Source organism: Mustela putorius, unplaced genomic scaffold (assembly GCF_011764305.1).
Source record: "Mustela putorius furo isolate JIRA1106 unplaced genomic scaffold, ASM1176430v1.1 tig00000127_pilon_pilon_pilon, whole genome shotgun sequence".
Taxonomy (NCBI): Eukaryota; Metazoa; Chordata; class Mammalia; order Carnivora; family Mustelidae; genus Mustela; species Mustela putorius.
In genome coordinates, this window is record NW_025421288.1 from 5340673 (window position 1) to 5352948 (window position 12276).

Consider the following 12276-nt stretch of genomic DNA (forward strand, 5'->3'; position numbering starts at 1 on the left):
TGTGGGATGCCTTTCTGTTGGAATTTGATGATTAGACTGGTGTTGTGGGGTTTGGAGAGTAAGACCAGAGGAGCAAAGTGCCTTTTCACCATATGACATCAAGGGTTTGCATATCCCTTTGACATATTCTCATCAGTGTGTTGTTTGTTTCCTGTTTGTTTGTTTGTTTGTTTTGAGTACTTTCCTATGCTGTGGTCCATGCTCTGCTTGAAAATTTCCTGCCCCAGCCCTAGAATCAACCATTTCTCCAAGGAGCCCTGGAGAACAGTGTTAGAAACCAAGATCTGGATACTAAATATGCTTGTTGCTATTGGATGTTCTTTCTTTTATGCTCGCTCAGCAGACAGAAAAAAGACATATGTGTGTGTTTATTAGCTTCTGTACAGTCACCCTTCCCAGCTTATTCTTGATCTTGCTTTCTGGGGCTCTGGTTTCCTGTGGTCAGATGATCTTCCTTCTGACTTATCGCCCGAAGGTCAATGGTAGCCGAACGCTGGGTGACAGCACCTAGGTCGGCCAGCTCATTTCCTCCCATCAGGCAGGCATTTTACCACCTCACGTCATCATAACAAGGAGGAGGAGTGCAGTGCAATAAGGTATTTTGAGAGCGGGAGAGAGACAGCATTCACATCACTTTTATTCCAGTGTATTGTTAAAATTGGTCTATCTTCTTATTAGGGATTGCTAATCTCTCACCGTGCCTCATTCATACATTAAACTTCATCATAGGTGTGTGTGTGTAGAGGAAAAAACAGAATATATGCAGGTTTCAGGTATCCCCTAGGGGTCTTGGAAAGTGTCCTCCGCAGATGAGGAGGGCCGCCGCAGGTACCATGTATCTGCAAACATTCCTACGTGTGACTGGATGTATCATAAACTGGACATTCTTACTGATGTCTCCCACTGCAGTCCAGTCCCACTGGACTGGATCATTTTCGCCTCCTCCATTGCTTATCTGGGAACTCCCAGTCGAACAGGGAGAAACCTGGCTTCGACCATCCCCGACCCACTTAATTGTTCAATTTGGTTTTCATGCAAAGCGGCATCAGAATTGTTCACCTGTACTGGTGGGAGGAGGGGTTGCGTGGTCAGTTACAGAGCAGTGTGAATGTGCCATCTCCTTGCCTCTAGTTCTTAAAGACTCACTCCCAAAGTGACTGGGGTCAGCACCTGTCTGTCCTTCCACACCACGCAGCGAGGTGTTTTGCACATTTGCAGTGTAGTTGGAGTCTTGTCACTGTCTCCACTCTTTCCTCTCACTTCTCAGCCTAAGTGACGTTTAAAATCTGGTTTTGGCGCAGGTCCTGGTCTCTGAGGGGTTTCAGGTTCGGGTCCCAAGGGCGGCTTTGCGCTCAGAGCCGAGTCTGCTGGGGGACTCTCTCCTTCTCTCTCTGCCCCTCCGTCTGCTCATGCTGTCTCTCTCTCAAAATGAATAAACGAATAAATCTTTTTAAATTTGCGTAGATCAAGGTTCACTGTCCATGCTGTGAGTTCTGCGGTCTTAACAAGTGTATAATGTCATGTGTGCACTGTTACAATGTTGTACAGAATTCTTTCACAGCCTAGAAGTCCCCCGGGCTTCACCCACTTCTTCCTCCCTCTCCCCTGCACCCCTAAGGGATCACGGATGAGTTTACTGTCTTTATAGTTTTGCCTTTTTCCAGAAGGTCCCCGGAGTAGAACCCTACAGTAGGCAGCCTCTTCAGCTCGACTTCTCTCGCTGAGCAATATTCAACAAAGGTCGCGTGCGCTGCATCTTTTTGTGGCTTGAGAGCTCATTTATTTCATTCCTGCCACTGACTACTGTTCTCTTGTGCAGGTATACAACCCTTTGTGTACTCGTTCACCTGTTGAAAGATATCTTAGTTGCTTCTGTGCTTGGCGATTATGAATAAAGCTGCTCTCAGCGTTTGCATACAAATGTTTGTGTGAACCCAAGTTCTCAACTCCACTGGGTAAATAAATACTTCAGTGTGATTCCTGGACTGTCTGGTGAGATTGTGCTTAACTCTGGGAAGATCTGCCAAACCATCTTCCGACGGGTGTGGCCATGCGGTTTTGCCTTCCCAGCAGCAGTGGTGAGCGAGAGTTCCTACTGCTTCCTGTCCTCACTGGCATTTTGTGGTGTCAGGTTCTTTTTTGGATTTGAGGCCTACTCATAGTATGGAAATACCTGGTATTCTTAAGGGGATTATGGGATTGATTCATGAAATTTGGGCTGTCTTGGATGTGTACAGACGTACAGTATGAGTCTGGAGTCTGTCAGGAGAATAAAGCCACTGAATTATCTTTATAGCACTTTTGGGCTCTGACCTTCTGAAAGTGAGAGAGGAGACCAGAAACCTAGGGAAATATTAACCAGGACCCTTTTGTAGGAAGAAAAATATATTGATGTTTAGGTGACCTAACAGAAAAAGTTAGAGGTTACAGGGGCTTGAACTGTGTTTCCCAGAAACGTTTGTCCAAGTCCTAACCACTAGCACCTGTGAGTTTTGGGGAACTAGATTGTGTGGATATAGTTAAGTTGATCTCTAGGGAGGACCATCCTGGATTTAGAGTGGGGCCTAAATCCAATGACTGGGGTTCTTAGCAGGGAAAGGAGAGTTTTAACACATCCTAGAAAGAAGGCCTTGGTGGGGGGAGGGGCGAGAAGAAAAGGAGGATGTGCAGATGTGAGAAGCCAGGGATGGGACAGCGGGGGTGATGGCCAAAGGGAAGGAGGAGAAGGAAGACCACTGAGCAGATCAGTTTCCTTCCGGGCCCCAGCCCTGCGCAGAATCTTTTGGATTCACCTGTCCCTCATGTCTCACTTACCAGGACCCACTTTGTCACCCGTTTGCCGAGCCCCCAGTTCGCTCCAGTTCCTTCCTGGCCTCCATTCCACCGGTGGACTCTGCCCACGGTACTCCCTGCAACTAGCTTTGGGACAACTACAACATTAAATGTTCATTCGGTCGACCCCAAACCACCAGCAGCTGCTCAAAACCGAAAATAAAAGCCGGTAGTGACGTTCCTCTCCCTCCTCACCCCTGCTGCCCTCCTTCCCCGCTACCAAAACCTCAGCTGCTTTTGGAGAAAGACAACTAGAGATGAAGCTAAGATCACCCTGTCCCCAAGGGGGACCAAAGGCCATATACACTTGTGTCAGTACAGGAGGGAGGACCCAAATTCATGGCCAAATCACCAAACTACCTTGTCCCAGAAGAGGAAAAGCTTCTGGAGAACAGGAGTGTTGGAATGGACTGAGGGATGGAGCGGATGCAGCTTGTGCAGGGGGCAGAAAGGGGTCCCTGGGCCTTGGTGCTCACCAGATACCCAGTGGTACACGGAGGGGAACTAGCTCTGGGGCTTCGGTGCGGACCCTGGAGCGAGAGGACAAAGGAGGGAAAGAGACTGACAACTGCGTTCTCTCCTCCCCAGCCCACCCTGCCCGCCCTCCATAACCTGACCCCACCACCTGGAAAGTCCCCTGACTTGTACTGCCCTTGAATGGGAAGAAAGCAATCTGACTCAAGTAGTGGGGTTTAGGCAAGATTGAGGTGGGGGAGGAAAACCGAAGTGATCCTGTGGCTGGTGGCTTTGGGGGATTCGATGATCCCTGCTGTGGTCTAGCCCAGAACTCCCTGCCTCCTAAGTGCCACCGGGGATTCTCCTGTTAAGGAACCGCTTCATGTTGGACATGAGGCTTGTCCGCGAACCATTTCCCTGCCCCCACCTCCAACCCGACGATTCCAGTTAGAATAATACAGAATTTCCAAAGAAGAAAGAGGAAATCCCAGTTTGGGCTAACTGCGGGAAGGCCAGTGGAGCGCCCAGAGAGGCCATTTCCTGGTACAACGTCGCCACCTGCTGGATGTATCCAGTACCGCACCTTCTAAACAAAGCCCTTGACCTGTTGCTAAGCCCTCTTGAAACTGACCTCTGGACATCCGGAGGTCCCTTCCACCGGACTCGGACTCTCATTCACTGACAAAGGAAGGATCCAAAGGGGTTGGCAGTCAAATACAAACGGTATGTACATTCAGGAGCTCAGCTGGCCTGGCTGTGGCATCATTCTTGCATTTTACACACACAAAAAATGGCAATGGCTTTATCACCTGCATCAGTGCCTGCATTTTGTTATTTTCCTCCAGGGTGGGAGTCTCCCTATTTTCTGATAGAATGCAGTCAGATCATCTTAATTCAGTTGGGTACAAAACTGACATGAGACTGAGTCACAGAAGGCTCCGTCCATCTCTGGTTTGCTCCACTTCCAGAATTCAGTCCCAGCTGAGAGTGACCGAGGTACACTAGTGCATGTCCCCTTTAAAATCCTGAAGTCCCCCCCTTTAAAAAAAATCTCATCAGCACTAAAAGTCCTTAGAGAGCTCTGCCCCTACTTTTCATTGACTTAAGTGGGGGAGGACATGAATATAAATTAGTGCAGTCCTCGAGGATCTAAAAAGTACAGGAAAAGTGGTCCCTGTCACATATGCATTTATTAGTTGATTCCTTGAAAAACTCGTAAGTCTGGAGAACAGCCATTGACTTCCACAGAGTCAAACCAAGTGGTAGGGCAGTGTGCCACCTGTGTGATATCATAGTGTGATATCTTTGCTAGAGCAAATTAGCACTGCCCGAGGTACACGGTGTGTGGCCACTGACTGGATTAATGTGTTCTTTTCTGTCATTATCAGAAAAGGGGCTCCTAAGCAGTTCAACTCACATGGAGCAGATGACAGTATATATATATATATATATATATATATATATATATATATATATATTTAATCTTGCCCAAGACTATAGTAACAGTTTCTTCTTTCAATATAATATAGATAGAAAAGGCCTGGACTATTTGTACTTCCTGCAGACCATCACATCAATCCACTCTGTCAGTGACATCATGGTAATTGGGCCACATGAGTAAGAAGTAGCCAACACATTAGAGGTCATGGTAGACACACATTTCAAACGATAGAAGATCAACTCTATGAAGAATCAGCAGCCCATGAAATCAGGGATGTGCTGGAACATCTCATCCAAAGAAAGAGATAAATTCTTTTTTTTTTAAGATTTTACTTATTTATTTGACAGACAGAGATCACAAGTAGGCAGAGAGGCAGGCAGAGAGAGAGGAAGGGAAGCAAGCTCCCTGCTGAGCAGAGAGCTCGATGCAGGGCTCGATCCCAGGGCCCTGGGATCATGACCTGAGCTGAAGGCAGAGGCTTTAACCCACTGAGCCACCCAGGCACCCAAGAGATAAGTTCTTGAATCTTGTGTACCTTTCTATGAAGAAGGAGGTACACTGTCTCTTTGGTTTCTGAAGGTAGCAAATTCCATACCTGCGTATACCTCTTTAGCCTGTTTACAAGGATGACAGATAGGCTGCTGGCCTTAACGTGAAGCTCAGGTTAGAGAAAGTTTCTGTGGACCTTGGCTATGATGAAAAAACAAAACAGTGCTGTTTCTTGGATGGTGCAGACTCACCTAACATATGCTATCACAAGTGTCAGATGAGGACAAAGATACCATGTGGAGTTGATGACAAAACTAAGTGGAAGAACCAGAATACAGACTCCTGGGGTTTTGCAGCAAGATCACATCATTTGCAGTGGAGAATTGCATGCCTTTTGCTTAGCAACTCCTGGTGTGCTACTGTGCCCTGTTAAAAGTGGAACACGTCTCAAAACATCAAGTGACCACGCATCCAGAACTGTTCATTATGTTGTGAGCTCCTTCAGATTTCCCAAGTCATAATGTCAGGTGTGGCCAAAAACGTTCTCTTGTAAGATGAAAGGGGTACACCCAGGATGTGTAAGCAGGACAAAAGATCACAAGTCAGTTGCATGGGCAATGTGGAGAGCATCCCTACAAAGAGATCTACATCCCAATACCTGGACCCTGTAAATATGTAAAATACATGGTAAGGGGCAAATGTGGGGCATCTCTAATTGGCCATGTTAGCTTCTGAGCTCCCCGTTGGCCAAACCTGTGACAGGGCACAAGTTTGGGAGGTCACCAAGACCATCTTTAGGTTCAGTAATTTTGTAAAAGATCCATAGAAGTCAGAAAACGGTTATGTTCATGGTTATGGTTTATTACAATAAAAAATACCAATTAAAACCAGCAGAGGATATAAGAACATATTAGGAGCAACTATATTTTAGCAAATTTGACAATCTGGAAGAAATAGATGCATTCCTAGAGACATATAAACTACCACAACTGAACCAAGAAGAAATAGAAAACCTGAACAGACCCATACCCAGTAAGGAGATTGAAGCAGTTAACAAAAATCTCCAAACAAACAAGAGCCCAGGGCCAGACGGCTTCCCAGGGGAATTCTACCAAACATTGAAAGAAGAATTAATTCCTATTCTCCTAAAACTGTTCCAAAAAATATAAATGGAAGGAAAACTTCCAAACTCATCTTATGAGGCCAGCATTACCTTGATCCCAAAACCAGACAAGGATCCCATCAAAAGAAAGAATTACAGACCAATATCCTTGATGAACACAGATAAAAAAATTCTCACCAAAATACTAGCCAATAGGATCCAACAGTACATTAAAAGGATTACTCACCACGATGAAGTGGGATTTATTCCCGGGCTGCAAGGTTGGTTCAACATATGCAAATCAATCAATGTGATACAATACTTTAGTAAAAGAAAGAAAAAGAACCATATGATACTCTCAATAGATGCTGAAAAAACATTTGACATAGTACAGCAACCCTTCCTGATCAAAACTCTTCAAAGTGTAGGGAAAGAGGGTACATACCTCAATATCATCAAAGCCATTGACGGAAAGCCCACTGCGAATATCATTCTCAATGGATAAAAACTGAGAGCTTTTCCGCTAAGGTCAGGAACACGGGAGGGATGTCCATTATCACCACTGCTATGCAACATAGTACTAGAAGTCCTGGCCTCAGCAATCAGACAACAAAAAGAAATTAAAGGCATCAAAATCAGCAAAGAAGAAGTCAAACTATCACTCTTTGCAGATGATATGATACTATATGTGGAAAACCCAAAAGACTCCACTCCCAATCTGCTAGAACTTGTACAGGAATTCAGTAAAGTGTCAGGATATAAAATCAATGCACAGAAATCAGTTGCATTTCTATACACCACCAACAAGACAGAGGAAAGAGAAATTAAGGAGTCAATCCCATTTACAGTTGCACCCAATACCATAGGATACCTGTGAATAAACCTAACCAAAGAGGCAAAGAATCTATACTCAGAAAACTATAAAGTACTCATGAAAGAAATTGAGGAAGACACAAAGAAATGGAAAAGTGTTCCATGCTCATGGACTGGAAGAACAAATATTGTAAAAATGTCTATTCTACATAAAGCAATCTACACATTTAATGCAATCCTTATCAAAATCCTATCTGTTTTTTCAAAGAAGTGGAACAAATAATCCTAAAATGTATATGGAACCAGAAAAGACCTTGAATAGCCAAAAAAAAAAAAAAAGAAAGCCAAAGTTGGTGGCATCACAATTCCAGACTTCAAGCTCTATTACAAAGCAGTCATCATCAAGACAGTATGGTACTGGCACAAAAACAGACACGTAGATCAATGGAACAGAATAGAGAGTCCAGAAATACACCCTCAACTCTATGGTTAACTAATCTTCAACAAAGCAGGAAAGAATGTCCAATGGAAAAAAGACAGCTTCTTCAACAAATGGTGTTGGGAAAGTTGGATAGCCACATGCAGAAAAATGAAACTGGAGCATTTCCTCACACCACATGCAAAAATAGACTCAAAATGGATGAAGGACCTCAATGTGAGGAAGGAATCCATCAAAATCCTTGAGGAGAACACAGGCAGCAACCTCTTCCTAGGAAGATTGCCAAAGGCAAGGGAAGCAAGGGCAAAAATGAACTATTGGGACTTCATCAAGATCAAAAGCTTTTGCACAGCAAAGGAAACAGTTAACAAAACCAAAAGACAACTGACAGAATGGGAGAAGATACTCGCAAACAGGCTAGTATCCAAAATCTATAAAGAACTTATCAAACTCAACACCAAAAGAATAAATAATCCAGTCAGAAATGGGCAGAGGACATGAACAGACATTTCTGCAAAGAAGACATCCAGATGGCCAACAGACACATGAAAAAGTGCTCCACATCACTAGGCGTCAGGGAAATACAAATCAAAACTACAATGAGATATCACCTCACACCAGTCAGAATGACTAAAATTAACAAGTCAGGAAATGACAGATGCTGATGAGATTGCAGAGCAAGGGGAACCCTCCTACACTGTTGGTGGGAATGCAAGCTGGTGCAACCACTCTAGAAAACAGCATGGAGGTTCCTCAAAAAGGTGAAAATAGAGCTACCCTACAACCCAGCAATCACACTACTGGGTATTTACCCTAAAGATACAAATTTAGTGATCTGAAGGGGCACTTGCACCTGAATGTTTAGACAATGTCTATGATAGCCAAACTATGGAAAGAACCTAGATGTCCATCAGCAGATGGATGGAAAAAGAAGATGTGGTATGTATATACAATGGAATACTATGCAGCCATCAAAAGAAATGAAATCTTGCCATTTGCAACGACATGGATGGAACTAGAGGGTATTATGCTGAGCAAAATAAGTCAATCAGAGAAAGACAATTATCATATGATCTCCCTGATATGAGGAAGCTGAAGGTAATGTGGGGGGTTTGGAGGGTAGGAAAAGAATAAATGAAACAAGATGGGATCAGGACAGACCCAAACCATAAGAGACTCTTAATGTCATAAAACAAACTGAGGGTGGAGGTCGGGAGCAAGAGGGTGGTGGGGTTATGGACATGGGGGAGTGCTGTGAATTGTGTAAACCTGGCGATTCACAGACCTGTACCCCTGGGGCTAATAATAAATGATATGTTAATAAAAAATAAAAAATTAATTAAAAAAAAAAGCAGAGGAGTGAGATTTACTCCAGGCATGCAAGGTTGACTTAACCTTAAAAAATTAACTAATGTAGCTTATTGGTGTAATGACATCATCAGGGTAAAGAAGAAAAATATAATTATATCAATACATTCAGAAAAAGCATTTGACAAATTACAATAGTAATAGTGGGCAACCTCCTTGGGTTGATAAAGAACATCTTCAAAAACCTACAGCTAACATACTTCGTGGTAAGAGACTGGATGCTTTGCTAAGATCGGAAACAAGACAAGGATATCTGCTCTCACCTCTTCAGCATCATACCAGAAGTCCTACCAAATGCATTTTGACAAGAAAAATATGCAAAAGTGATACTAATTGGGAAGAAAGAAATAAAATTATCTTTACTCACAGATGACATGATTATCTATGTACTACGTATAAAATCCCAAAGAATCAACAAAAACAACATTTCTGGAGCTAATAAGCAATGATAACAAGGTTGCAAGACACAGGATTACTATACAGGAATCAGTTGCTTTCTTATCCATCAGCAATGAATAGCTTAAATTTGAAATTAAAACAATGCATATTAGTGTACTAATAAAACAGAGAATTCTACCAAACTTTTAAAGAAGAATTAACACCAATATACATAAAAATTTCCAGCAAGTAGAAGAGGGTGGAATGCTTCATTTTATAAAGCTGATATTACATTGATATCAAAGCCATACAAAGACAGTAGAGAGAAAGAGAGAACTACAAACTGGTATCTTTCATAATGCCTCCAAAGCCTCAAAATACTAACAGTCAGAATCCAGCAATATATTAAAAGCATTACTCACCAAGATTAAATGGAGTTCATTTCAAGGATATAAATCTGGGTCAACATTTGAAAACCAATCAATGCAATCTACCATATTAACAGACCAAGGAAGAAAAATCACATGAAGAAAAATCACATGAACATATCAATCGATGCAGAAAAAAAGATCTGATAAAACTCAATAAATGTTCGTGACCAAAAAAGAAAAATGCTTAGAAAAATAGGAATAGAGGAGAATTTCTTCATTTTGATAGAGAATATTTGAAATAAACATCTAGTGGGGTGTCTGGCTCAGTTTGTGATCTTATGGTTGTAAGATCGAGACCCACATCAGGCTTGACACTGGGCGTGGAGTCTGTTCAAGACTCTCTCTCTCTCCCTCTGCCCCCTTCATTTAAAAAAGAAAAGAACTACAGCTGATATCATATCTAACAATGAAAGACTAAATGCTATCTCCATATGATCAGAAACAAGGCACAAGAGTGCCCATTCTCACCACTGTATTCAACATAGCACTGGAAATTAGAATTATAATATGGTAAGAAAGGGAGGGAGTGTGGAGAAGGTGGTTGGGTTGACATTGGGGAAGGTATGTGCTATGGTGAGTGCTGTCAAGTGTGTAAGCCTCACAATTCACAGACCTGTACCCCTTGGGCAAATAATATATTATATATTATTAAAAGAATTAAATTTTTAAAAAAAGAAAGGAGGAATTAAATAGTCCCATTTCCAGAAATGTGGAAAATTCCAAGGAATCTGCAAAAGAACTCCTAGACCTACACCTGGACCAATAGGGTTAGAAGAAACCAGGTAAATGTACAAAATTCCATTGTATTTCTACATAGCAACATACACGTGGACAAAAAAATGAAAACTACAATGCCACTTACATGCACACCCCCAAAAACAAAATACTTGGGCATAAGTTTAACAGAACATGTACGGCACATGTGTGATGAAAGCTACAACATACTAATAAAACAAATCAAAGATCTAACTAGAGAAGCATATTGCGTTCCTGGGTTTGACAACTCAGCATAGCAAAATGATGTCAGTTCTCCCCAGATTGATCTACAGCTTCAGTGCAATTCCTCGAAAAATCCCAGCACATGTATTTGCAGATAGACAAGATTATTCTTTTATACAGAAATTAAAAGAACTAGAATAAGTAAAACATTTTTGGAAGAGAAGAATGTAGTGGGAGGAACCAGTCTTTATATATTGAGTATATAAAATATACCCGATTTATAACAAGACATCACACAGCTTATTCACCAGCACTCTGTGGCACTGGTGTAAAGAGAGACACACAGATCTGTGGAACAGAACAGAGAAACCAGAAACAGAGCCACATAAATATGTCCAAACAGATATTTGAGAAAGATAGAAAAGCAATCGAAAAAAGGGAGAATAGCTTTTTCAACCAATGGTGCTGAAAGAGTTCAACATCCATAGGCAGAAAAAAAGAAAGAAAGGGAGGCAGGGAGCAAGGAAGGAGGGAGAAGAGGGAGGAAAGAGGAAAGGAAGAAGAAAGGAAGGAAGGAAATATAAATCCAAACCAACCTTCATTCTCATACAAATATCAACTCAAAATGGATCATAGATTTTAAGCATAAATTCTAAAACCACAAAAAACTTCCAGGAGAAAATACTCAAATCCTAGGACCAGCCAAAGAATTCCTAGGATTGACATAGAAAACAGAAACCATAGAAAGAAAATTTGAGAAATTGGACTTCATCAAAATTAAGAATGTTTGCTTTGTGAAAGACCCTGCAAAAAGAGAGAAAAGAAAAGCTACAGATGGGGAGAAAATATTTACAAACCACATATCCACCAGAGGGTTATTAACTAGATATACAAAGAACTTTCAGGTTTCAACAACAACAAAAAAATTAATGGCAAAAGGCATGAACAAACATTTCATTAAAAAGGATATATAGAGGGGCGCCTGGGTGGCTCAGTGGGTTAAAGCCTCTGCTTTCAGCTCAGGTCATGATCCCTGGGTCCTGGATCATGATCCCTGGGTCCTGGGATAGAGCCCTGCGTCTGGCTCTCTGCTCAGCAGGGAGCCTGCTTCCCTTCCTCTCTCTCTCTGCCTGCCTCTCTGCCTGCTTGTGATCTCTGTCTGTCTAATAAATAAATAAAATCTTAAAAAAAAAAAAAAAGAAAGGATATATAGATGCCAAAAAAAAAAAAAACCCTAAACTTATGGCTTTGCAATTGTACTCTTGAGCATTTATCACAAAGAAATGGAAACTTTATGTTCATGCAAAAACTGGTAAATGAACATCCATAGCAGCTTTATTCATAATAGCCCAAACTATTATGTCTTGCAGTGGGTGAGCAATATAGTGCATTTTTTCTATGGAATACTATTTGGCAATAAAAAAGAACAAACCCTTGATATACATAACGATCTGGATGAATCTTTGGAGAATAATGCTGAATAGGAAAAACTAGTCCCCAAAGGTTACATAGTCTGTGATTTCATTTACTTAACATTCCTGAAATTACAGATTTGGGAATACATTAGTGATTGTTAGAGGTTAAGGAC